Genomic DNA, 24,915 nt, shown 5'->3' with positions numbered 1-24,915 from the left:
AGATCGTGTCATATAGCCAGCTGGAGAGGATGTCTCCTGGGGCTAAATTACAGCAACATTCGTCCTAAACCAGGATGGCCATGTTATGTTGGCAAACAATATTTACTCCAAAATACTGTTGTGAGATTTAAAAATAGTAATTTTCTAAAGAAGAGTTAATTACAAAGTGATAATGATAATGACTGGTATTCCTTCGTTTAGTAAATGTTTTCAGTAATTGGATTATGGCCATAGTTGAGTACTGCTTTCCTGGGTTTAGTAATTGATATCAGCCAGGATGGTGGATTTGCAGAATATTTAGAAAATTGGAAAGAAGGCAGTGTTTCTGCCAGATCTTTACATTCTGAGTTGAATCCCATCAAAGTCAGTTTTGCCTATCATACTACCTACCAGGGCTGATAAAAATAGAATACTAGTTATATACTTGGGTCAATATAACTCATTGTTTCCCTCCTCTCAAATTTCTGGCCTTGTGCCTGTATAATAAATCCCCCCATCAACTTCAGCTCTTCTTTACTGGTATCCACAGCTACATGGTTGTACGCTTCGTTTCATACATAAGACAACAGTGTGTGATTTGCAGCAGACTTGGCTGTTATACGTAATAGCAGGAACAACCACAATAATAAAGAGTCTTCTTCATTGGTTTTGAGACAACAGAAAGTTCTGAGACCAACGAGATACATTACAATTTACTATAAAACAAATATTTTTATGATAGTGTAGTTAACTTAAAGAAAAGGTGATTATCTAAATGAAATCAAATTTTACATCTACCAAGACAATACTTTCATTAGATTTTCTAATAATATTATTCTAATTATATAGAATAGAGTAAATTACCAGTTCGCTCTTCGATACATTACAGAGGACTGGAGCAGAGAGTAATTACTGCAAATATTTCCCATTATCTATGTCATTACTTTCACTCCCTTGCTGTGTGTGCATGTGTGTGTGTGTGCGAGCACATATATAAAACTCAAATTCACTGCCTCTTTTTCTGTTTTTATATACCACAATTTTAATGAACCAGTTTATTTTGGTGATAGAATATTACTTGAAATGAGTTCTAGTTCATTTCTGGGTACTAGAACCCAGAAAAGAAAAAAAATGCTGCTGAATATCTATCAACATAGAAAAGTAATTTTCAGTTTTTCATAAACAGGAAACATTTCATGAACAACATCAGCACAAACATTCAGACATAAACATCAATAAAGAATAACAGATAGACATCTTGTCAATTTACTCTATCTCATGTCTATGATCCCACTACAGTGTGTTTATAGTTTGCATTGAGTCTATTACTTGGAATTTCTATTGATTTTTTTTTTATAGCAGGTAGGGACATTAATAAATGAATCAGAGATGTTACAATCAAAATCCATTTTTGCTGACAGGAGTAATGGATACAGGCTTTGTTTACATTTCTTCTCTTCAACTATTTTCAACTGAAAAACTATTTTAAAATGTAAATTATCTGATATTCAGCAATCTCTTAGATATATCTATTGAAAAATGTTCATTTAGTATGCACCATACATGTATGTATGGTGCTGTAATGCTGGTTTGATTGGTAGAGTTGTAAATAACTTTAGCCATGATCATCTTAGTGAAATTCCATGTGGTGTAAGGTGTAAGTTTGAAATGCATTCTTAATAACACTATGTCAGTAAGTAAAAGGGGATTCTGTTTGTCATAATAGAGGAAAGAAACCAGTTGGTGCTTTAGACTGGAAGAGACAGAATGAATGTAGGAGAAAATGTTTAAAAAGAAATCTTAAATGATCCTCTATATTAATAATACCGCATATGTATGTGGGGTGTGGTCCCTAAATATGTCTGGCCAACGTCTATATGAATTGCTTTATTGTTTAGACAGGAGGGAAAGAGGGTCAGTGTGAATGGCCCTTTTCAGGGTCTATAGGAGACAGAGAGAAAGGTAGCCTCAAACCAAAGACATGGTTTGAATAGTTGCAACACTGTGGACTCTGCAGTCGAAGCATTAAAGAATTGGGTGTGGGCATTAAACTAGGATTAACCCAACTCCCCCAGTAAGCCATAGCAGGATTTGAACCCAGAATGCAAAGAGCAACAACAACTAGAATAAGACACTTGTCAGATGCACTCACCTAAAATATGATTTATTGGTCTTGGAAGAATAAACAGCAGAAATGATATCGGTGATATTCAAAACTAGAAAACCAAAAGGCGTATCAAATATCATGAGGCATTTCTTCCAAATCTTTCTCCATTTCTAATGCCAACCATTTTACAGAAGTGTGTTGGTATATTCTATTGTACCACTGACACTTGAGAGGCAACCTGTGGTGAGATGTGATGGTCATAGTCGGAATACTTTTAATCATAAGCCTAGCAATCAGGGTTAGCCTAAAGCTAAGCAGTAACAACATGAAAAATTGTAATAAAACAATAAATAACATTCGTTTGAGAATAAACTAGATAAAAATAATTTTGGAATGTTGCACAAGTAAGGAATACACCAGCAAAAGAATGGTTTTTCTTCTCGTAAACAAGGTGACAGAATTAGAAGGTAACAGCATTACTTCATGGTTCACGGCATACCACTAATTTATTTCGAAGAAAATTGTGGGCAATTATTTAATTATGAGACAAAAGCATTTTATATGCAGTTGCCAATTACAATTTTTGTAGGTCTTTTTTTCTTTTTTCTTTTGCGGAAATACTTCAATATTAATTTCTTTCATAGAGAAAATTTGAACTGACAAACTGATGCTCAATGATGCGAAATAAAAGAGAAATGAAATAATGGTGTGTTCTAAGTGGAAATTATGGATGCATTAGTTACTGAAAATTAGATGTGATGTTAATTACACATCTAAAAATGTCACTTAATGACAAAACAATCAAAACTACAAATAATGATATGTTGCTTTTGCAAGTTGGCTCAAATTTAGTTTGGACATAATACAAAATATTGACAACTGACAAAGAATACGTCTTGAGATTATACTAAACTCTTTGACAGCAGATTTCATATTGCCACTTTGTGACAACCTGACAGTTTTGAAGCAGAAACGATGGTACAAACTTTTTTTCTTGAGATAGAACAGTTGCACAAAATTCAATACTGGGAAATCATAATATTTATAAATATGCTGTTATGGTGGGCCATTGCTGCTCTCCACTTGCAACAACATCTACTACTACTACTACTACTGCTGCTGCTATTACCATTGCTGCTGCTGCTGTTGTTGTTATGCAACAAGACGGGTAAGAGTGATTAGGTGATGGTCTCGGGCCTTAGGGGCGGGAGACCCCAGACCTTGGAAAAGAAAACTTTGGTCATCTTGTTGTAGTCGAGGGCTCTTCATTGATGCCTGACACCTGTGGGAGGTGGCCCTCGAAGTCACTGGAAATGAAGATCTCCAGGTCCAAATTCTTGAACGGCTGCTGTTGCTGCTGCTGCTGCTCTTATTGTTGTAGTTATTAGCTGGCATATTTTTTAGAGCATTGGATAAAATGTCTTGCGGCATTCTTTCAGGCTCTTTACATTCTTCGCTGGAATCCCACCAGGGTCGAATTTGCTTTCATCCCTTTAGAACTGATGAAATAAAAAACTAAGGCATTTCTAAGCCACAGGTTTTCTGGTCTGGTCCCACTATACAGCACTTTAGGTATATATCTACTTTTGTAGGCTCATGGGTGCTGGTACCATATAAAAGCAGCTGTGCCAATGCCAGGTACAAGCTCCCATTACCAGTGCCACATAGAAACACCTGCATTCTTGACCAGAAGATGTGGTACCCACCAAGCAGAAATCTTCATCATGTCAAGTTCACTGTGCAGAGTATTCTCAACCCTCTCATGGGATATGCTAAAAGCATTGGTTATTTGATTTATAGTCAATTACCTGTCCTCCATCAGCATGTGGTGAATATGATTGATGTTTTCCTCAGTGGTGGTAGTTGCAGGACATCTAGACCAGACCTTGTGTCATCTTCAAGTCCTCGACTCTCTCTCATGTAAATTCAGTTACCCACTTTTGCATTGTTGATAAAGCTGGAGCATCATCCTCTACTGTAGCAACCATGTCAGCAAGAATGCCATAGGGGACTAAAAGCCTTTTTCTGCAGGAACTTGATAAAACCACGATGCCAAATTTGGTACATCTTCAAGAGACGCTGCTACTAATTACTTTTGAAGTGTTCTTTGAACAGTCAGATGTCAGTTTACCTGGAAAGAAACAACAAGGTTATTAATACAAAGCATTGAAATGAATGCCTGCAAGATTTCACAGTTCTAACATTACTCCTTCATAGCCAGCCTATGAACTTCCCCACCCACCCTCATAATAGATATTTGCCCAAGGTACCACACAGTAGGAGTGAATCTGAAATCATGTGTTGCAAAATAAACTTTTTAACAACATAAGCTCTTTCTATGCTTACAACAGGAAGAACAACCATACAGTAAACAACTTGCTCTAAGTCCTTTAACTATTTGCATAACGACCTTATATAAATAGTTTTTAATGATATTTCAATAGTTTGATATCCAACTTTCTTAGAAATATTTCATAAAATAAATGAGTGGGAGGTGACTTCATAAATATCACTCACTGAATGAATGTTGTTTGCCATGAGTGATGGTGTAGATGTTGTGTGATTGAATGGGGCTGACAATCAGAACTGGAAATGTAAACAATGAAATTAGCTTAGTGGAAGGTGAAACTGTTACAGGTGAGAGAATTTAATCTCCTGCAGCAGTTTTAATATAACAAAACTTACTGAATGATTTTTTTTTTATATTGAACTCAAAGAATTCAAATTTGAATGTTAAGTTTCGGATACAATTCTAATTCCTGCAGCAGTTTCATTGCAACAAAATCTACTGACTTAAAATATTTTTGATTTTAATATTGACACCAAATAATTGAAATTTAAATGATTAATATGTGAGCAAGAAGAAAAAGTTGAAGGTCATTATTTTAGAATATTGAACTTCGTAAGCATTCCAAAGTGTCAGAGTTTGCAGTTAGTATACTAGAACTAGCAGAACGTTGATTAATTGTCCTCATTCACCAGACTCTTTTTCCTCAGAACCAATTTGATCCAAATAACTAATTAACCCCAAAATATCAATTTTTTACATTTTGTCTCCAAAAATATAAAATCGGCATCAGTAGTCGTTAAAGTCGTTCTTGTATCAATACCTTCTGAAAATGGTAATTCTGTTTGAAGAACCTGGTTTATCTGGATATACTGATATTTAAATACCACTTTGTTGTGTCTGGGGAGAGACATTCTCTTTTGGTGCCTTATAATTTAACACACTCACCGGTAAAATTTCCACTTTTTTATTTTTCTAAAATTTTCGCTTTATTGAAAGGGTTGCAAGATGCAATGAAAATTTCTAGGAAAATAAAAAAGAAAGAAGTGGAAATTTTACTGGTGAGTGTGTTAAACTATAAGCCACCAAAAGAGAATGATTCTCCCCACAACAGAATATTTTCAACACATGAACTCACATAAAGAATCTTGCAAACCAAATCCAAAAACCAAATGGCTGAATAGCTCCAAAGAAATTCATCAAAGAGCAAGTGTTCATGGAAAAAACATGCTACTGAATTTAAGGAAGAGTAATTCAAAGAAGTGAGAGAAATGCCAATATCTCAAAGAATACACCAGACAAATAAGACAGACCAAACGAGAGATGGCTGTGCCAACTTGCCCTAAATCATGCAGGAATTTATCTAACTTTAATGATACAAGGCAACTTGTTTCACCAGATAGAATTATTGGCACCAAATGGAAATGGCAGAACACCATGCTGCACCTGTGTTTAGTTTTAAAGACTATGAGCTGACGAGTAAGCAAGCTTGTTCCTTAAGATACTCTCAGTTTGTACAACAAAACTAACGAGAGAAACACAGGAAGTACATCAGGAATTTTATGGTTACCCCACGGAAATTGATGATGCTAAAACCAGACACTGTCTTGTACGCATGCAGACAAGAACATAAAACCTTCTCATGTTCAGTGATGGAGATACAACTTTCTAGAGACTGACATTTTGGGTAAGTAGAACTGGGGACAAGGGTTTGAATAAGGGGTCTGTGGAGTAAAGAGAATGGATAGGGTATAATAGAAAGAGGGATTAGTGAATCAGGAGTAATTGAGGGGAGGTGACACAAGGGCAACCAGTGTGGAGAAGTGGACGCCATTGTAGTAATGATAAAAATATATAAAAAGGTGATGCAGCAAATTTTTGGTTAAGAAGTTGGTGAGTTTGTTGCTTGATGGCTGAACTATTATGACAATGAGGGAGAGAGAGAAAGAGAGAGCAAGAAAAACAAACAGCAAGAGAAAGAGAGATAGAGAGAGAGAGAGAGCAAGAGGAAGAGAGAGGGGAACAGAGAGCAAGAAAGGGAGAGAGAGAGAGGAAGAAAGAGAGAAGGGGGCGGAGGGAGCATCTATGTACTTCAGGGAAGATAATCGCTGAAGTACATTAGAAAGTACATTTTCCTCTCAGGGGAAGGAAAGAGGAAAGAAAAGAGAAGAGCATCCATGTTTTATCGTAAGATCTTTTATTATTACCTGAATATTCATGAATAGTACTATTTCAGCTTTGTTGATGTGTGTTGTTGACTAGTTTTTATGCCTCTCAGCTCGATGGACATATAGATGGATGTCTGTCTGTATGCACAGCAGTAGCACCACCCATCATTGGATTAGTGAGAGCCTTTGTGAAGGGAAGCCTGCCTTTGTTATGCGGTCTTTGATATTTTGGACATTTGGAAGTTCATCAGTATAGACCCAGTTTCATATATATTTGTTATGTATATGTATAGTATTTTAATAAAATTTAGTACCAAAACAATATGCATTCCTTTGTATCTCTTTCATGTTTCCCCAAGGAATTAGAAAATATATTTGTCCTTCCTCCTCAGGCTTTGGACAAACTGAAAAGAAACATTCCAAGTAGAAAAACCAGCTGAACTGCTGAATAACAATAGAGAAAAATTTAATGCTTATTGGAATATATTCCATTATACTTTAGCAGGCACCATTAATTATTTATCAAATCTGAAGTTATCATTTAGCAAATGTTTCACCAAATTACAAGATTTCAATATTGCAAGATTTCATAAAGATTGAGTTTGTAGACATTTTCAAGTTTGTTCATTTAGTAATTTTCTAATAATGAAATCAACATTTATTAAGATCAATTTCCAAATATAATTTATGACTTTAAATCAGCAACTAAGATTTACAAATTTATTTTATTAGAATGTGCTTGTTTGCAGTTTTCTTGCAAGAGACACAGACATGGGAATAAGCCAGCATTTAAAAATGAATATCTGTTTGTACTTTGAACATTTTCACAGAATTACCAATTGTGAAGTCAAGGTAGAGCCACAAGGCAGAACTGAAGTTGTTTTATATTTTGGCCCAAGGTCCCAGCATAGTTAATAACATTGCTGAATATTATATTGGCTGAAATTAGGTCTTGCATAGCAGAATCCCCTAAGGACACTGTTTTATTCATAAGCATCACTGAACTATCATCAAACTGATTCAAAAAGAGAATTTAGTGTAATAAAAGGAAGACATTTATTACTATTTTACAAAAATATATTAAATATTTTCAATAATATATATTCAATATTTCACTGTGATAAAGGAACATAATTTTGGAAAACATTCTTGTTGTATATTAAGTATTTTCTATAATAGAAACCAGCTCCAACAAAGGAACAACTTGTGTGACAATATTACACAAATAAATCTAATATTGTGGATAAAATTGTTGCTGCCACAATGGTGAGATATCAGTTCTGTTTTTGCAACAATATATTTGATATTCTGAAAAAGAAGTGAAAATCTCATGATAATATGAAGGTCAATTAATTCGTTCAGCTAGTTTCCTTCCATTTCCCCAAAACAGAATTCTCAGAGTAATAATAGTGCCAGAAACCAGTTTGGAACATATAAATTGGCACAGGATTGACAAAAAATGTGTAAATATAATAAAAATGGCCAGAATAGTACTTATGAAACCTGAAATGTGGATAGAAACACTGTGACGAGCATATATATACAGTATATATATATATATATATATATACATATACATATATATGCGTGTGTGTGTGTGTATGTGTGTGAAGGTGGAATAAATGTGCTTTAATTACAAATAACAACAGTTGCTTCTGTGCAGTGACAACAGCTTTAATTTGCCGAGTTTCCAGTTTCACATTACATGAAATTCCTTTATAAATAATTACATAAAGAAATATAGTGCACCAACAACTGTGTGCTGGCACATCATCAGGTAGAGTGTTTCTAAAGCACTGCACAGAGACAAATGTAATTTGAAAATTAGAGACTGTTTTTGTCCATTATCTTGTTACATAAATTTTTATTTTTAAATTTATGCAGTAATGGTGTTCCACATTTATCCAGCTCTATGATGGCATATTGTAGATGATAACAGCAGAGAGGCTTTTAAATGCATGTTACGAAATTATTAAGCAGATAAAATTTAATGTGTGTGTATGTGTGTGTATGTGTGAGTGAGTGAGTGTGTGTGTGTGTGTGTGTGTGTGTGTGTGTGTATACATACACCACATTCATTTGATGTATTTTGCCACCAAAAGAGAGGGTACTCAAAACACACTGTAGAGTGGTAAATTTATAATTTTAAACTGAATTACTTTGATGTATAACTTGTGTTTCTTTCATATGCTGTCTTGATGCAGGTAGTTTATCTCACCCGACTACGACGAGAGGCAATTGAATTCCTTAGATTCAAATGAAGTCTCAATTGTTAATTTTGCAATGATTCCATCTGAAAAAGTAAGTTTAAAGAACAAGATTTATACAAATCAAACGCATAAACATAACCTGAAGAACAAAAATAGAAAAAGTCATAGAGATATAAAAGACCTTTCATATGACAACTCCAGTCCTCTAATGTCAAACAGACTTCTACATGCTTCACACTCTGATACCATTCTTAACATAGAATCCTACACCAAACCAATATTGTAAGTTACTCTGTTCCCACCCCCAACACCATCCGAGTTAATTTACCCACACCATGTCTTTTATCTTTAACTTGTTTCAGGCATTAGACTGTGGCCATGTTGGAGCGCCACCTTGAAGAATTTGAATCAAAGAAATTGACCCCAGTATGTACGTTTTTAAAGCCTGGCACTGATTTTATCAGTCTCTTTTGCTGAACTGCTAAGTTATAGGAACATAAACACACCAAAACCAGTCGTCAAGCAGCAGTGGGGGACAAACACAGACACAAAGACTCACACACACACACATGCTAGGCTTCTTTCAGTTTCCATCTTTGAAATCCACTCACAAGGCCTTGGTCAGACCGAGGCTATAGTAGAAGACACTTGCCTAAACTGCCATGCAGTGGGACTGAACCTGGAACCATGTGGCTGGGAAGCAAACATCTAACCACATAGCTACACCAGTGCCTATATGCCATGCCTGCACCTAAATTACCAACACAGCACAACCATCCAATAATACTGAATGGGAACTGTATGAGTTCAAATGCCTGATTTTCAACCCCCAAAAAAAGAATTAGTATATCTGTCAGTACTTCTTCCTTGCTCAGTCTAAAAGAATGGTCTGTTTTAATGGGTTTTGCAGACTTCTAAGCTTGGTGAAATTCTTAATGTTAATCTTCTACTTGATCTCCTGGAGTGAAAACAAAAACAGAGGGAAGTTCTCTTGTGTCAGCATTCTGGAGAAGAAGGAGTGCGGAGGGAAGGTTAGTGCATGTTCTGTAGGGGTTTTGGTTATGGGAAGAGAAAATATGAGGGAGCTGGAAGAACCTGAGTGAAAACAGCCAACTTTGAGGAGCAGAGGCCATTAGCGTTATGGTAGATTGTCTGAGACTGGCGACAACTTGTCACATGTCAGAGTGAGAGAGGCTGGAGGATGTCTGTGAATGACTTTACCTCACTTAGTCAAATATATTCGATGTTTTACATAAGGCAGCTTTATTCCAACGAAACCTTGAATCTGAGCAAAAGCTATATCCCACTTCTTCCTCATTCTTGTCTTTCACATCATTGCCCTCCTCCTCCCCCTCCTCTTCCTCTTGCTCCTTCTCCTCTTCCTCCTCTTCCCCTTCCTCTTCCTCCTCTTCCTCTTCCTCCTCCTCCTCCTCCTCCTCTTCCTCTTGCTCCTCCTCCTCCTCCTCGTGCTACTACTACTGCTGCTGCTGCTGCTGCTGCTGCTGCTGATATTACTACAAAATAGAACCCACATTTTCTTTTTAATGCTCAATAAGCCTGTTTAATGGAATTTCAAAGTCCCAATCAACTCAGTTGTTAAAATAAGTAAAAACAATTGACTGTACACCATGTATTGAGTCCTTACTTCAGTTAATGCTTTATGTTTTTAGATGTTAAGAAACATTAAACCTATACATACACTCATACATATTCACACACACACACACACACATATATAAATACATTCCTACCTGCATACACATACACATACATTGATGCATGCCTAAATACACACTGTCAGGCAGACTGACAGATCTGTCTTGACGTAAACAGAAAAGCCTTGTCACTTTGTTAGTGACTGTCTTGAAGTCTACAAAAAAAAATGCATTTGAAATAAACATAAAAGAAACATGCATTCGTGCATATATGTATACATACATATACACTCACATATATACATACATTAATACATATGTACATGTATATGCATATTTATATGTCCACACACACACACACACATATATCTATCTATCTATCTATCTATCTATCTATCTATCTATATATATATATATATTTATATATATATATGTATATGTATGTATATATACTCGTAGAAGCATGTATACACATACATATTTACATATTACATGCATACACATACACATATGCAGCCACATATAAACATACATGCTACATATATACATACATACATACATACATACATACACACATACATACATACATACATACACACGTACGTACATACATACATACATACAAACATACATACATACAAACATACATACATTCATACACACACACATACATATATACACACATACATACATACGTACATACATACATACACACATACATACATGCATACGTACATACATACATACATACATGCATACATACATACATAGATGTATACATACATACATACACACATACATACATACACACATACATACATGCATACATATATACATACATAGACAAACACTTATATGCCTAGCCATACACACACACGTAGCTGTTCAGTGATCTCCATGGAATGTAAATAGGAAACAAATTTTTCTGGTTACTGATAATATTATCACAATTACTTAACATTTAACTTGAAAAAACCAAATCACAAGTGAATCATAAGACTTACTGCAGCTATCACACTTTACATAACAATGCTAATTTCATTGTAACTTTTCTTATTGTATTTTATATTTATTTATTTAACATCTCTTGATTTTGATTTTGCAGTAAGTTTTCAATTCCAAAGTTAAATAATAGAGAGAAAAAGAAAAGAAAGAAGCAAATTAGCAGAATGGAAATGAAAAATCTGAGGCCATTATTGATCAAACCATGAGTAAAATGGAATCTTAAATCCAATTCCATATGATTTAGATAAACTAGTTCAAGATTTATTTAAAAGAAAATGAAAAAGATGAGATTAGAAATTAAAAAAGAAAAGACAGCAACACACACGACGACAACAACAACAACAACAACAATGGCACTAAGAACTGACAACAAACGATTTCCTTCTTTATTGGGATTACTCTAAGAAGATTAGTGGATTAGGTTTATATTCTTGAGTCTAACTTCATAATAATAATAATAATAATAATAATAATAATAATAATATAATAATAATAATAATAATAATAATAAGAAGAAGAAGAAGAAGAAGAAGAAGAAGGAGGAGAAGGAGGAGGAGGAGGAGGAGGAGAAGGGCAACAACAATGACAACTAAAATTAGAAAAGGAATTTTTTTTCTTGAATATATCTGGTTAATTTAGTATGTTTGATGTTCTAAATGTCTACCGTTTTCATCTTACCATTTTCTGCTGCATTTGGCATTGAGTGCTGAAGAAACACTAAATATTATCACAAGAATCTTGCAGGCTTAAATTCAAAGTGAAAATGTGAATTCAAAAACAAATAATTCAAACCTTGATATATTACAGGATACACAAAGCGATTCGAAGAGATTAAAAACCTGCAGACTTCAAATTGAAATCAGGAAGTACAGGTCTGTCAAATCCAGTTTGCCATTATAAGAATGGAGGAGTATTTTGTTAATTAAAATAATTACAAGAAATCAAGTGATTAAGTAGTAATTATTTTCAGTTTGTCTAGTAGTTTTAGAGACATACTCATAGTATGTTTTGGAGAACAGGACATTTTCACAGCCATCTAACCAATATTCTTCAACTATTGGGTGGTCAGATAAGAACTTCAGTATGTCAAAGATTAAGACAAAAATGGAGAAGGTACAAGAACTGGTAACATGAAGAACTTGGATCCAAGTTGGAAATGTTCATTCTGGTATAAAGAAAAACTGTTCAGGCAAGGTCTATAATTATTTTGATTAAAAAATCACAATCAGTTGAACCGACAGAGATAACGATGCAGCCATAATAAGAGATTTCTTGTGTAAGGTTGCAACAATGCAAGAAGATAAAAAAAAGAACATACAAATAAAAATAAAAAACAAAACAAAGTTGTAGTTTTGGTTTATATTTCTATATTTCAGGGCTGTGACCCCTTCATGATGACGTGTGTAGAAAGGGAGGAATGGAAAAGATCAATGAGTCTGGGAGGAAGGTGGGAGGTGACATGCATATCTTCTATTTCTCTCTGTATGTATATGTGTGTGTATGTATGTAGAGTGAGATGAAAATCCTTTAAGCAGTGGCTAGTGGGAATGCCAGATGCATTTCTGCTTCTTTAAGCTCTATCAATGGTATGGAATGACAGCCAGCCTCATGCTTAGACAAGATATGCCTTGGTTGATATAGAGGAATGAAGAAATAAAACAATCACTGGATCAGTCTCTGTGAGATGTTTTCTCTAGATGAATATCACAGCTAATTGCCTTCCAATGATATATTTGCATTAGGTATGATGCGTAAAAGGCTTTTTTTAGTTTGATACTGCTTCAATTAGATGTAATAGATTTTTATTCAGCTGGTCAACTATTTGAAAGACTAATGGCAATTTTATTCCCAGTTAACTCTATATAGGGGACAAGCCTTAGATGTGAGTGTACATCATTGATAGAGGGCATGAGGCAGAAATGCATCTGCTAATTGAGAAGCCAATGTTGGAACGATTTTCATCTCCCTCTGGTTTATTTTGTTCTTAAATAAAGCAAGTCTATAAGTGATGTTATCTCTGAACAAATATCATAATAAATTGCCTTTCAAAGGTGTATTTAGATTAGGTATGATGTATAGATGGTTCTTTTAAGTCAATACTGCTTGAATTGCATATAACAGATGTGTGTGCGTGTGTGTCATGCTAAAACGAGATAATAATGATGTTGATATATATATATATATATATATATATATATATACACATACATATACATATATATATACATATACATATACATATATATATACATATACATACACACCTACACACACTCATACATACATTTATATAGAAATATATATATGCATAAATACATGAATGTATCTATAAACAAAGACACACACACACACATCCACACACACATCCACACACACATCCACACACACACATATATCCACACACACTCAATTACGTACTCACACACATATGCAATCAGATTTGGTAACTGATTTCTTTTCCATTTCAATGCTAAGTCTATTTGGAAATGTATTAAAGTGAATAATTTCTACCTAAAGGTAAACTATGTGAATAGAAATGACACATTTTGACCTTTGTATTAAACAGATGAGATTAGGGTGAAGAGGAGGGTGGGGAACTGTTCAAATATTCAATCTAATTATTGGCTTCCTTCAACATTGTCAATAAGGAATATGAATTCAGCAACACCTGGGTTTTTCCCCCCAAAGTCTTAGTAATAAAATATTTTATATCAGATCTCTGAGTTACAATTGATATGTTGCCTGCTTTGTGTTTGGTTTCTGTTTCTCTATCTTATTTATTTATTTATCAGCTTGTATAGGTTTTAAAAGTTTCTTGTAAATATGGTAATTATGGGAGATCTTTAAACACAAAAACAAAATATTTGGTGAAGAAAAAGGATCATTAATGGTGTCTTGATAAAATAGAACAGATATATATATACCATCATCATCATCATTTAACGTCCGCTTTCCATGCTGGCATGGGTTGGACGGTTCAACTGGGGTCTGGGAAGCCAGAAGGCTGCATCAGGCCCAGTCTGATCTGGCAGTGTTTCTACAGCTGGATGCCCTTCCTAACGCCAACCACTCCGTGAGTGTAGTGGGTGCTTTTTATGTGCCACCGGCACAGGTGCCAGATGGGACTGGCAGACGGCCACGATCGGATGGTGCTTTTTACGTGCCACCGGCACGGGGACCAGACAAGGTTGGCAACGGCCACGGTCGGATGGTGCTTTTTATGTGCCACCGGCACGGAGGCCAGTTGGGCGGCGCTGGCTACAGCCACATTCAGATGGTTCTCTTACATACCACCGGCACTGGTATCACAGCTACAAATTCCATTGATGTTGATAGATTACGATTTTGATTTTGATTTTGATCTTCACTTGCCTCAACAGGTCTTCACAAGTGGAGTTTTGTGTCCCAAGAAGGAAAGGAATGCATAGGTGGGCTGGCTACATCCCAGGTGTAGGCCACGGGATTATGGCCTCACTTGTCCTGCCGTGTCTTCTCACGCACAGCATAGGTCTCGGTCTCTAGTCATTTCCTCGGTGAGACCTAAAGTTCGAAGGTTGTGCTTCACCACCTCATCCCAAGTTTTCCTGGGACTACCTCTTCCACAGGATCCCTCTACCGCTAGGGTGTGGCACTTTTTCACTCAACTATCTTCATCCATTCTCGCCACATGACCATACCAGCGCAAACGTCTCTCTTGCACACCACAACTGATGCTTCTTAGGTATAACTTTTCTCTCAAAGAACTTACACTCTGTCGAGTATGAACACTGACATTACACATCCATCGGAGCATACTGGCTTCATTTCTTGCAAGCTTACGCATATCCTCAGCAGTCACAGCCCATGTTTCACTGCCATGAAGCATAGCTGTTCGTACACATGCGTCATACAATCTGCCTTTTACTCTCAGCGAGAGGCCTTTTGTCACCAGCAGAGGTAAGAGCTCTCTGAACTTTTCCCAGGCTATTCTTACTCTAGCAGTTACACTTTCAGCGCACCCGCACCCGCTGCTGACTTGGTCACCTAGGTAACGGAACCTATCAACTACTTCTAGTTTTTCTCCCTTGAATGTGGCGGAAGATGGTCTCTGTGCATTTTCAGTGTTTATTACTCCTGAGCATCTGCCACATACAAAAACTATTTTCCTAGTTAGCCTTCCTTTGACATTGCTGCACCTCTTATGTGTCCATAGCTTACACTTGGTGCATCATATATATATATACATATATATACATACATGGAAGACAGACGTTGAACGATGATGATATATATATATATATATATACACACACACACACATGGTGTGAACAAGCACAGGTGAAGTCCCTCCTGAACCTCATCAACACTTTGTACATGGAACAAATAGTACACCAGCCAACCAGGGCAGGTAACATACTGGATCTCTGCTTCACAAATAATATGGATCTCATCCATAATGTGAAAGTGACACCGATGCTACTCTCGGATCACAACATGGTAGAGCTGACCATGTACGGGCCAAAAGAGAGCACGGACATGCAGCCTACAAGAAACCCTCAGAATCTTTCCAGCTTGAACTTCCATAAGGCAAACTGGAGACAAATTGAGAAAGAGATTCTCAAACAAAACTGGTCTAAATGTCTCTCCTCACCGGACATCGACATGAAACTTCAACAATACATGTCTGTAATGCAAGTCATATGCTACAAATGTGTCCAGGAGAGAATGTTCACAAGAACAAAATCCCCAGGGAGAGAAAAATTCTTATGAGACGGTGTACAAAAGCTTCAAATTGCCTAAGCAAACAAATTGAAAGCAGTGAAAAGTCCCACCTGAAAATAAAACTGTTGGAAATTGAAAAAAGTTTGCAACTCTCCCATGAAAAAGAAAGAGCAGAGAGCAGACAAAGATACCTGGGCTATAGACAATATAAAATCTAACCCCACAGCTTTCTACAAGTTTGCCAAAGAAACAGCTTCCGTGCACTGCAAGATTGGGCCACTCCTAGAAAAAGATGGCGATAAATATTAATATTCAGTACCGCTGCCGTAGTCTCCTTTAGAGAGACTTAGAAATATTAATATTTCTACTTTTGAAAACCAATGGATGTATTCCACTGAATTTAGGTAAATAATCCTTCGAACAGACGGTCTGTAGTGATGCCTGCTGGGTTCGGCTGCTCTGCATTGATGAAGGGCAAATACCCTGAAACTAGTCTGCAGATGCCTGACCAGCAAGGGGAAGTGGCTGACCTCCCCTGTTCGAAGGATATAATGGACACAAGTTCATGTGTCACATAGATAGCTAGAGGTGATGGCCTCTTGGAGCTAATCAATGGCAGCATTTGTCCTATATTTCTGGACTGCCATATTAGCTTGGTGATAACTATTAACATATATATATATATGTTCATCGCTAAAGTGACTGAAGACACTAGTCAGCACACTAGCATTGCTAGAAATAAGAGTTAAAACAGCACAAGAAGCACCCTAACTTAATGCCTGACAAGGGAGATGAGTTCCATCAGTGCCTAGGCCAGATCACAATGATTTTGCATTTTTATTAATGCTTGTCAGTGACTCTTGCCTAACTCTGAGGGAGTTTGCCTTTCTTGTCAGTCTTTAAGATAGGATGTTTTATGTAGCTGTCAGTCGTTTTAACTCTTATTTCTAATAATATTCATACTGACCAATGCCCACAATCACCTGAATTGTAAATTGCAAACAAGCCACTCTTGATATAAATGTGTGTCTGTGTGTGTGTGCATGTATGTATCCAAGTAATTTTACTTCATTGATATTCTATAAAATGGAAACAACGAATATTAATTCATGTGTCATGAGTGATACTGTGTGTATGCATGTATCTGTGTGACTGTCTGTGTTTGTGTGTATGTGTGTGCATGTATTATTGTGTGAGCAAGTGTGCATGCATGTGTGATTACATAAACCTATGTCTTCAGCAGTTTTGCAGTTTTGTGTAAAATCATTTCAAGTTGTAAGAGTCAGCCTTGCTCAAATTCGAAAGTTTAAATCACTGGTGAATATTATAGTTTCATGCTGAGGCTATAATTTCCACAAGCAATTAAAATTACTGTATTTGATAATTAATGACCAGAATTAACTTTGGTTTTATTTTTGAACTTCGTTATAACACCTATTTTGATTTTTTTCCATTCCATCATCTTTGACATGAATTTCAGATGGGCATCGACAGACATAAAGCAACGTTTAATTTACATGCCCAAAGGCTTCGTAAAGCATTCAAGGTCCTGAATTGGGAGGCTAACATTTGGTTCTTTGAATGGATTATCTCATTGCTGCTGGAGGCTATGTATGTTTAGTCAGAGTTTTAATAAGATAATGTTCATTCCTCAGCTTTCTCCCTAAGAGATTATTCCTTTTGTAACCAGAGACTAAGTTTATTCAAAGTTTATATGAGCTGTCCTGTCTCTCATCTCTTGGCAATTTCAATATTTCTTAATTCAAACATATAGCAGACATACAAGAAATTGTGAATTATGGATATATGAAATGCTTAGTGTTATCAATAAACATTACTGAAAGATAATTCACAGATTGATTATTCAACATGTTAATCATAATAGCGCTACAAACCATTTATACATTAATTGTTGAATTAATTAACAAATATATCAAGTGAGAGAGTGATGACAGAATGTTTGTGTTTATTTGCAACTACACAGGTATCTAAAACAAGAGTGAATGCTAGCTGCATATTGCTATGATTGCTTTGACCTTTTAGCATTTAAACCAGTCTCCATGCCGGAGGCACGTAAAAAGCACCATCCGATCATGGCTGTTTGCCAGCCTTGTATGGCACCTGTGCCAGTGGCATGTAAAAAGCACCCACTACACTCACGAAGTGGTTGGCGTTAGGAAGGGCATCCAGCTGTAGAAACACTGCCAGATCAGACTGGGCCTGGTGCAACCTTCTGGCTTCCCAGACCCCAGTTGAACTGCCCAACCCATGCTAGCATGGAAAGCGGACGTTAAACGATGATGATGATGACATCAGAATAAAATATTCAATTGACTTTAAGTTCAAACTGGCCAAATCCTGCCTTTCACACTTGCCCTACAATGTCATTCTAAAAATAAATAATCACATCAACAAAATCTCAAAGCTACGAAGTGATGCAGGATTAATTCAAAACCATGCGAACAAATAAAAATTACGTTTGATAAGATTAATTTGAAAGCTAAACAGTTGAGCTTGTTACCATAGTTTCAAGCTGATGTAGGACAAAACTTATGCACCCATGTTTGCATTATAATTTGTCAATTCATTCTGATAGAATTTCTAGGATTGTGACACCTGAAATTTTTACCTATACTGTCTGTCCTCCATGCTGTTTGGTTTGGTTTATGCATTCCCGAGGAATCCATTATAACATTAAATTTTGGTGTAATTCGCATTCAGCACTTTCATTGAAATTGGTAACCCTAATGCTAACCTTACCCCAGGATACAGATGTCATTTCACTCTCCACAAATTCATCCAATTGGTCTTTGACAGATGTTTGTTTACTTAATCCTGCTGGGTAACCATAATCCTTCTTCTCTTAGTAAACCCTGTAGGTGCCAGTTTTGTCATTGACCACTTGACCATCAGCAGAGTTGGGTTACCTGGCTGCCAGTAACAGGATTCCATCAATCTGTCATGGAATTGGTCCTCACTTGACAAATATTTTCATTGTAAGATGTACACTGAATACTATTTTCATTAACAACATCAGGAGCTTAACTTTTATGTCTTAGACTGTAATCTTCAATAAATTTGATGGCATTCACCACCATTGTATTCAAAGAATTTACAGTTGCCACTGGACGTATTCTTTAAACATTAATAGTTGTGGATATTAGAAGTTCAGTATTTCAGGTCAATCAACTTCATTAACACAGAAACGCTGCTGTTGTTCATTTGCATTTTCTGAAAACTTGCTAAAATGCTCCAGGTGTAATTTCAGTGTTTTACACTTGAATAAATATTGGTTCCAATCTTTAGCAAAAAGCCAGCAAGTGCTTGGGAATGGATAAGTCGATTACATCAACCCCAGTCCACAACTGGTACTTACTTTAGTGAACCTGAAAAGATGAAGGGCAAAGTTCGACCTTGGCAGCATTTAAATTCAGAATGCAAAAATGAATGAAATGCTGCTAAGCCTTTTTCACGCCATGTGACCAATTCTGCCAGTTCACCACCTTAAATTAGACTTGAATGAATATTGTTTGACAACTCTAAAGAGCGAATCTATCAGAACAACTTCTAAACCTATAAACACTTATGTTAAGACTATTTTGTCTCAGCTATTTTGTACACGTGTTCAATAAAAGTTATTAAAACTATATGAAATATTAATTACATATTGAGAGGAGAAGAAATCTGTGAATTCCTGCTGTCAAGGAAGAGTTAGCAATCACTGTTCATAGAAATATTTTGTTATAATAATTATGGCAGAGCTCTTGTTAAAATAAACACTATTTCTATCTTATTTGGTTTTTATAATAAATTGTGAGTTTTCTTCTTTTTTTATACATATTTGCTTTAAATAGATAATACCATCTTCAAACTTTAGTTTCATTTTCAATTTTTACTTCAGATTTCTATCTAACACTAAACAAAATTTCTTATTTAATTATATTCAGACATTCCGTCTCCAAGCTTTCAACTCTCTTCCTTCTGTGTAGTTTTCATATTGTTTCTTATACTAACCATAATGGTTACCAGATAACAGAGAATACAAAATGTCTGTGTTTATTTCCTTGCTTAACCATGATTTAATGCAGCTTTTGTCTATTGTTATTATTCCAATGAACTGCAGTTGGCATTATTTTTCTTTTTTTCCAGTTCAACTCTAAAAACAAAACAAATCTGACCTATCAGTTAAGGAAACTAACAAATCTTTCCAATATAATGCCATATGCTGGTACTTACCAAAATTTCTATTGTATTCCTCTTACAAAAATTGGGGAAGTTCTTAACTGGAACAATATTTATTGGCGGAGATTCTGTGAGTTATTTGGAAATGGCCAACAGTAAAATAAACATGTTAGGTTTCAGTGAATGAGAGAGTCTATATATGGTGATTTGACCTGTTAAAAATAGCCGAAGAATCACCCTCAGACAGCACACTATAGTCATCAGAGTTGGCATCATCCCCATCACCACCACCACCACCACCACCACTACCACCACCACCACCACCATCATCATCATCAGCAGCATCATCATCATCATCAGCAGCAGCATCACTATTGTCATCATCATCTCCACCACCACCACCACCATTGCAACTACCTATGTTAGAGGATCATACAGGGTGTCCCCCCCCACCATAAAAAAAATCAACCCACAAATCGTTGAAGAAAACTGTTAATTTTACTTTTTCTTCTTTTCTTTTTCAGGGTCTACAAGTTGACTTTGTGCATGAAAGATTGGAACAATAGTCTACCCCAACATGTCTTGGTCAACGAAAGAAAAGATATTTTGCCCGGAGGCCTATTTCACCAACAAATCCTACACTGCAGTGCGAGCAATAACGTTCATTGGGGTACATCCGCATCGGAGGAAGCGTTTCAGAGGTTGATACCCTCAGCAAAATGCACAGCATGGGTAGCATTCTCTAAACATGGCATCATCAGCCCATATTGGTTCAAAGAGGAAAATAAGAGAGCTCAAACAGTGGGTATGGAGCACTATGGGGGAAGGGCTGAGCAAGCTTTGGACATCACTGGGAAAACACAGAGGGACAGATCGAGATGAACAGTGGTTCCAGCCAGATGGAGCCACCTCCAACCCTGCATCAAATGACTCCCTGGCCTGGCTTAGAGATCAATTTCAGGAGAGACTGATCAGCAGGAAGTGTGATGTTGAGTGGGCACCAGATTAACCGGTGGAGGAAGAAGAGGGGGTGAACCCCACCCAGATTTTTATCTGTGGGGGTAACTCAAGGATAATGTTTACCAGAACAACCCTCAAATGATTGGTGAACTGAAAGCAGCAATCACAGCAGAAATCAGGGAAATCCCTAAAGAGGAATGTGTTTGAGTAATTGACAATTTTGTGCAGTGTATGCAAGTGTGCCTGGAGGCACACTTGCATACACTGCACAAAATTGTCAATTACTCAAACACATTCCTCTATGCTGCGGAGGCCATTTGGAGCATATTTTGAAAAGAACATGACTTTTATACAAAGGGAATGATCGTACACAGACAGAAGTTTAAGTCGATCAAATTAACAAGGAATTTGCTGCACCTTTGTAGGATTTAATAAAATTTTTATGGGTTCAGTTTTTTTTTTTGGGGGGGGGGGGTCACCCTGTATCTTATTCATATGTTTCGTCATTGCTAAAGCTGGATGCCTCTCCTAACACCAACCACTTTACACAGTCTGTTTTATCACAGCACCACCACTAAGAGGTATTTCATGTCCTTCACAACACTAAAATGTCCTCTCTGCTCCTCATATTCTCGGCTTGTTTAACAAAATGTTCTTTTTCAAAGGGACATGGAGAATGAGGAATTCCAGAGGACAATGTTGTTTTATGTCAGCCTTTCTTATTTTTACATCCTTCAATGGAGGTTATCAAGTGAGGGGGTGCAGCTGATTCCCTTCTGTAGGACCTATCGATTCTTGGTTATTTGCAAGAGCAAACAGCAGAAGAAATATGAAGAAAATTGTGGAGGCTGCAGAGAAATCCTATCAATGGCTCTGACTAAAAAGGAAGTGATTAGTGAGGTTAGCAGAAGGGTTAACTGAAGGCAGGGAGAAGCCGGATTATCCTTGGTTGGGCTGCCTGCATGAAAGAATATGATGTAAGCCTAGGCTTAGGAATAGAGGCTGCAGGGGATGTCATTGCACCCCCTAATATTTTGTGGGAGCAATGAATATCCTCCTGATAAACTTCATTGCTAAAACAAATTGTAGAAACATTTTTGGACTGATTTGAAAAAGTCATTTTGCCATTGTTGGAACAAATATTATAAAAATGGTTTCAAATTTTAGTGTAAGGTCAGCAATTCCTGAACAGTGGTTGAGTCAATTACGTTGATCCCTGTGCTCGACAGGTTTGATTGACCCTGAAAAAATAAAAGGCAAAATCAACCATGACAAAATTTGAGCTCAGAACCTAAACTGGACAAGTTGCCAGTAAGCATTTTGCTCAGCTTGCTACCATTTCTGTCAGTTTGCCAATTTATACAAACATAAGAATAATCCTTTCTATTAAAGACACAAGGCCAGAAATTGGGGGGGGGGACTAGTCAATTACACCGACACCAGTCTTTCACTGGAACTTAATCTATCAACACCGAAAAGATGAAAGGAAAAGTCAACCTCTACAGAATTTGAACTCAGAACGTGCAAACAGAATAAAAAACTCCGGAGAATTTAACAAGGTCTGCTAGCAATCCTGACAGCTTTTGCCACCTCATACAAATATAATAATAATAATTATTATTATTATTATTCTTGTGTTTGTTTTGATAATAAGATTGATAAAATTCTTCCTTGTTATAAAAAATTTTGGAGCTGGGTTTGCACTCTCAAAGCAAATGTCATTTCTACACTTCTGGATTTAAAATCTAAAATATGCAATGGTCAAACGATGCAACCCTGATGAGGCTATTCTCAAACATTCATTGGTTTATGAAGAATTTATATTCTTACTCTATTATAAGCAATTTTGTCAGTTTCATTGTCGTCATACAGCAAAAATACCTGTTGTATTCTGCTTGCCAGCTACAGTGTACCTTGGAGTATATTATCAAATGTGTTTTGTGTTTGTGAATATTGTTTATTCGAGTAAGTTGAAATACTGAAGGGAGGCTGCGTTACTGCTTCATCAGTGTTAGATCTAATTACTCTGATGAATCAATGATTGATCGTGATTATGATGGCTGTGTTGTTGTTGTTGGTGGTGGTGGTGGTGGTGGCCGTAGTGGCGGCGGTGGCAGCAATAGCGGTGGCAGTGGTAGTGATGATGGTAATGATGATGATGATGATAATAGTAAAGACGATGTTGATGGCGATGATGATGATGATGATGATGATGATGATGATGTCGATGACGACGATGACGATGATGATGATGATAACAATGGCAATGACACAGACGATGACGAGGAAGAGGGGGTGAAGGAGGAGGAGGTGATGGAGGAGAAGGAGGAGGTGGAGGTTATGCTTGATTCAACTCTGTTTAAGCCAGAGAAAGATTAATGGGTTGTTATATAAATGTAAAAACTCTACAGAGAAATCTTTGCACTTAGTTAAAGTGAGAAGCTTACAAGTAAATTTCATTAAGAAACTGAGTCATGTCTGTGAGTGGCAAGAGAGAGAGAGAGAGAGAGAGACGAAGCTGTTGCTTTGTCTCAGTAGACAGCTTGTTTTTGTTGCTTTCCTTGTTTTTATTGGCACCTAGGTGAGTCCTGATTGAACAGACTCATATTAACCAGGGAGAGAATCACTTCGAATTAATTTGGAGACACCTGTTGAAGCCTAACCAGGCTGGGCATTAAACAACAATCTCAACAGGAGACAACAATGTTTAACCTGTTGGAGACCATATTTCTAATGATGGACTCAGCACAGTATCATCACCATCATCATCGTCATCATTTAATGTCCATTTTCCAAGCTGGTACAGATTGGATGGTTTGAGAGGAGTTGGTAAGGATGGGAGCCTTACCAGATTCCATTGTCTGTTCTGACATGGTTTCTCACTCTGGATGCCCTTCTTACTGTCAACCACTTTATAGAGTGCACTGGGTGCTTTTTATGTGGCACCAACACGGGAAAGATAATGCCTGCATTAGCCAAGAGTCGAACCTGGATTGACTGCTTGGAAAGCATTGGTTCACCTAGGGCTATAACAGGAGACACACATCCCAAGTTGCTGAACGGTGAGTTGAAACCCAAACCACATGACTGTGAAGTGATCTTCATCCCCACACATCCATGCCTAGCTTCAGTTTCATTTGAGTTAATGTCTCTATAAATCCTGGCCAAATATGTAGCTTCTGAAATTATTGCAGTTGTTATAAAGTAAAATATGTATTTTTATTAATTAAACTTTACAATGGAAGCTTTACCAAAGATGCATTAAATAAACTTGACATGTTAATAAGATTACAGTTTTTCCCGACATTTGACATGAGTAAACTTGTTTGTAATATTTATTGAATATTTATTTATCAAACGTTAAAAGGTCAATGACTTTTACATTGCACTAAAGTCAAATATATTAACTATTCACGACTCACACATGTTCATGTACATGCACACACACACACACACACACACACACATGCACAAAAGCACAGACTCAAACATACAACAAGCAAACATCATGATGTACCTGCTAGAGCCCAGGCCAGCTCTGACTAAGTCTTCCAGTTCTTCCCCCAGGCATAGTAGACCTAGGACAGTATTATTTAAAGTATCACTCGATATTCACAAATGAAATAAATTATTGTTTATTTTCTCTTATTCAAGGGTGATG

The sequence above is a fragment of the Octopus sinensis genome, linkage group LG17, assembly GCF_006345805.1.
Source record: "Octopus sinensis linkage group LG17, ASM634580v1, whole genome shotgun sequence".
NCBI lineage: Eukaryota > Metazoa > Mollusca > Cephalopoda > Octopoda > Octopodidae > Octopus > Octopus sinensis.
This window is presented reverse-complemented; position numbering follows the sequence as displayed.